The sequence below is a fragment of the Quercus lobata genome, chromosome 7 (genome assembly GCF_001633185.2).
Source record: "Quercus lobata isolate SW786 chromosome 7, ValleyOak3.0 Primary Assembly, whole genome shotgun sequence".
Taxonomy (NCBI): Eukaryota; Viridiplantae; Streptophyta; class Magnoliopsida; order Fagales; family Fagaceae; genus Quercus; species Quercus lobata.
The window spans coordinates 16,472,382-16,477,238 of record NC_044910.1 but is presented as its reverse complement, the minus strand read 5'-3'; positions in this window follow the sequence as shown (position 1 = coordinate 16,477,238).

The following is a 4,857-nucleotide window of genomic DNA, read 5'->3' as shown; positions in this document are numbered from 1 at the left end:
AAAAAGTAAGGGAATCACTAAATGTGACAAAAGAATTATCACATGTGATATTGGAATTGCCCAATGTGACGATGAAACCGTCAAATGTGAGAAAAAAAGTAAGAGAACCACCAAATGTGAGAAAAGAACTTTCACATGTGATGTTGGAATTGTATAATGTGAGGATGAAACTGTCAAATGTGAGAAAAAAGTAAGGGAACCACCAAATGTGAGAAAAGAACTGTCACATGTGATGTTGGAATTGCGTAATGTAAAGATGGAACTGTCAAATGTGAGAAAAAAGTAAGAGAACCACTAAATGTGACAAAAGAACTATCATATGTGATGTTGGAACTGCAAAATGTGACGTTGGAATCGTCAAATGTTAGAAAAAAAAAAATAAGGAAACCATTGAATGTGATAAAAGAACTGTCACATGTGATGTTGGAACTGTACAATGTGAGGATGAAACGATCAAATGTGAGAAAAAAGTAAGGGAACCACTAAATGTGACAAAAGAACTATCACATGTGATGTTGGAACTGCACAATGTGACGATAGAATCGTCAAATGTGAGAAAAAAAAAACCACCAAATGTGATAAAAGAACTGTAACATGTGATGTTGGAACTGCATAATGTGAGAATGGAACTGTCAAATGTAAGGAAAAAGTAAGGGAACTACCAAATGTGAGAAAAGAACTGTCACATGTAATGTTGGAACTGCATAATGTGAGGATGGAACCGTCAAATGTGAGAAAAAAGTAACCTAATATAGCAAGTTACTTAATATAGCAGGTTACCTACTAATGGGCACCGTACCCCCCCTTTTTTTTTTTGGGTACCATAGAATTTCCCTTCTACTGAGCTGTGTTTTTTTTTTTTTGGGAGGCAGGAGGATAAGACACATATCTAGCTAATATTTAATATCCTATGAGTTACATGTCACCATTAGTTATTTTACACTTTTTTTTTTTATAATTAAAAAAAGACCAAAGTTGTAGTTGTATTTTATTTTAATTTTTTATTTACCAATGCAAAAGGCTAGTTAATTTCATTCTAGCGACATTTTTTATTTGACTATATTTTAATATTGACCTATTAAGACATACATTTTTTTTTTATCTTCTTCTTCTTCTTCTTCTTTTTTTATTTTTTTTATGACATAGAATCTCACTAAGCTAGGGTCCTTTGGACTTATACCTGAGAAGTAAATCACAAATATACAACCCCATCCGCCATAACCATATATATATAATAGATAAGCCAATGGAACCCTAATGGGAATCAAACCTAATTTGTCTGGGTTTACAACCCACTAGTCTGCACCTTGACCGGTTGTGTGTACCGTGAAATATTGTCAAGTACTTTTTGGGTAAAACACATACTACAACTAATAGTTGAATGTATAATGTACTATAGTTGTGTAGGTATAATTCTTGCAATCACATAGTAATCCTTGAAGTCGAGTTAAATTAGTTAGTTGTATAAGATTGCAAGAAGAGGAGCCAAGTTGGTTACAAGTTATCAATAATATTTGCAATCAATTTATACAAATACTTGTAATCCATAGTATTTTGTCATTGAAAAAATAAGGTGCAACTTTCTCACTATCTTTCTAAAATTCTATATTTCCCAATTTCTGGTGACTACATCAAATTTAGTCAAAATTTCATATTGGATTACATAAACAAATAACAAATACCTAACTAATCGTAAATGTGATAATTATGAAACAGTTGTCTTCAATTTTTGGTTCTCATAACACAATCGAGTCTTGATCTCTCGAATCTTTCTAATATGCTCCATAATTTGACTCTCCTTTTTACGCACAATCGTCCTATTTGACGCTAACTTCTTCTCTCTCTCTCTCAAGCCTAAACACCATCAACAACAGCAACAAATACTTTTACCAAATACAAAAACACACAAAACAACCCTGTTTCATTAACCAAATAGAAATCACTACCACTCTTTATAAAGGGTTTTGGTGCTAGACTTGGTCAGTGAAGAAGAAGAATAAGAGGGAAAGGCAGAGGAAAGAAGGTGAGACCAAAGCGAGTGTTCGTTGGAGAGTTGGTGGAGGCGTTGACAAGAGACGAAGATAGTGTAGGTCCTTTTAGGTAAGTCTGCTGGTTTTGATACCTATTTCAAGGATTCGCCTCCATAGCTCCTCTGGTAGGAATGAGTTTGAGATTGACATTTTGTGAATTGTTAATCATCCAAAGACACATACAGAGACATAGAAGAAGGAGGGGGTGTAGGAGCGATAGACCTCTTTGTTGATTTTATTTTTTGGGAAATGATATTATTTTATTAATAATTATAAAAATATGCTTGTGGGGAAAACAATTGAGAATAGCCTTAAGAGTATTCACTCTTTGAAAGATAGAAAAGGTTCTACGTTTTGCCCAACCAACCTCCAAAACCTTTGATTACCTTTAATAAATAATAATAATAATAATAACTAGTTGCTAACCTGTGCGATGCACGGGATAATTAACAAATGTTAAATAATTTCAGGCATTTATTACTTCTAGCTTTTCTTCTTCTTCTTCTTTCTTTTCTTTTTTTTTTTTCCTTTTTTTTTTTTTTTTTTTTTTTTTTTGTATTTACTCCATCTGTATCTTGCATAGAAATCTCAACCATCTTGCCACAATCCATAAATAAAATAAATAAATAACATTATTCGTCATGTAAAATTTCAATTAAGTTCATATATTTCCTTGTAGAAAAATGCATAGCACTTCATAGGATCTATACATTGCTATATATTCTAAACCTTACCTCTATATATTTTTCTAGCCTTATCCACCAAAAACCACACTCCATATAACCCTAATCCCTTCCATACACTTACAAACTATAGAAACAATTTAGAAATATGAAACAACAAATAACAAATCAACTATTTATACCTAGGTTTTCTATTTCCTACTTGGATAATAAAATATCCAATACCCAAAATAATACACTACAAAATTCTCACCAAAAAAAAAAAAAAAAAGAGTCCAAAAACTCTCCAATCTCCTCCCCTTCATCGACTTCTCTCATTTTGCTACTCATTAAGCCATGCTTTCCACACGCCCAAAACCTTGTTAAACTCGTCAACCTCTATTTATAATAAGTTATTGTCTCTCCTATTAATCATCTGTCAATTGCATATGAGGATTGGATTTCTCAACTAACCCATGCTTGATAAACCAATTAAAATCTCAACTTGATAATAAAAATAATCAAAGCTGACATTGAAGACTCTCTCAAATTTGAATAAGAGGCTAAGTATTACCTATGATGCTAAGTACTTCGTACCACAAATTTCATGGGAGCTAAACAAAGACTAAAACTAAAGAAAAGCACAAAAAAAAAGAAAAAAAAAAAAGAAAAGAAAAGAAAGATAAGATATTAAGAAAATTACCTGTATGCATATAAAACTGATGATGTTCACAAGTCAAGTCATCATTAGCAACATGATACGCTTAATTTCAACAATATCCAGATGCCGTAAAAGCCTGAGCAAGTTGACTTTACACAGGATCTGTATGGTTTAATATATATATATATATATATATATAGATAATGATTTTATATTATATATTTGTTGAAATTTTTGTTATAGAATTTTAGTTGAAATAGAATTTTCAAGCTCTTAAAACATATATCTAGTAGAGTTTTATTTAAACTAATAATAAATATATAAGATATAAAACCTAAAATAAAATTAAAAAAAAAGTGGTGACGTGGAAAATTGTGGAAGCTTTGAAGGCTTCGGTTTTATATATATATAGATAATAAACCCAAAACCTCTTACATTAGTCTATGTATGTTGTGTAAAGAGTAATGCTACATGTACAAACTATTTTACAACATTTTTACAAACTATTAATGTAGCAAATTCTTACTAGTTCTAATCTGGGCTATCATTAATATCACATTTTAATTTATCAATAATTATTTGGTAAATGCTAAGGCTATGTTTGGATTCGGCTGAAATGTTTGCGTCTGCGTTTTTCCAAATTTTTTTTTTCACGCATTTTTGAGGCTTGTGGCTACTGTTCATGCACTGTTCAATGAACAGTAGCCGCAAAGTTGGACTTTTCAAACTTTTTTCAACCAATCAGTGCACATCATGTACTGTTCATGGACCCACAAATTTCACTTTTCAGCAACTTTTTCATTAAAAATGGGTCCCACGGCACTATTTACACATTTAAAAATTATTTTGCTATAGTATTTTTCAGTTTTCAATTTCAGTTTTTAGTTTTCAGCTGTATCCAAACGGACCTTAAGCTACATCAGCCGTTTGAAAAATGTTGTAAAATAGTTTGTGTCTGTAGCATTACTCTTGTGTAATATTGTAAAACAATTGAGAATAGCTTTAAGAGTATTCACATTAGTCTTTGTAAAATAGAAAAGGTTCCACCTTTTGCCTAACCAACCTCCAAAGTCTTTGATAAATAAACCCAAAACCTTTAACATTAGTCTATGTATATTGTGTAAAATCCATCCACAGCTATAATAACTATGTAACTTTACACTAACATTATTTATTTTGCATTTAGTTTTTTATTATTTATATATGTATCTCGAGAATGAAGAGAGTGGATGGTGGTTGTTGTATGTAAAGAAAGAGAAACAATTAAAAAAAAAGATCCAGAAAATTTGATATTTTAATAAAATGTAGTGTAAAATAGATAATCTGATATGGGGTGTTTTGAAAAGTGATATCGGAAAAGTATGGTCGAATCAAACTTATCTTATATGATGAATGAGGGAGGGCTCGATGTATATATTTTATATTTTTTGGGTTATATGGAATAAGAAAAAACTCAAGAATTAAAAGGATAGATAATCTCACCACTAAAGTAAACCTTGTTAGG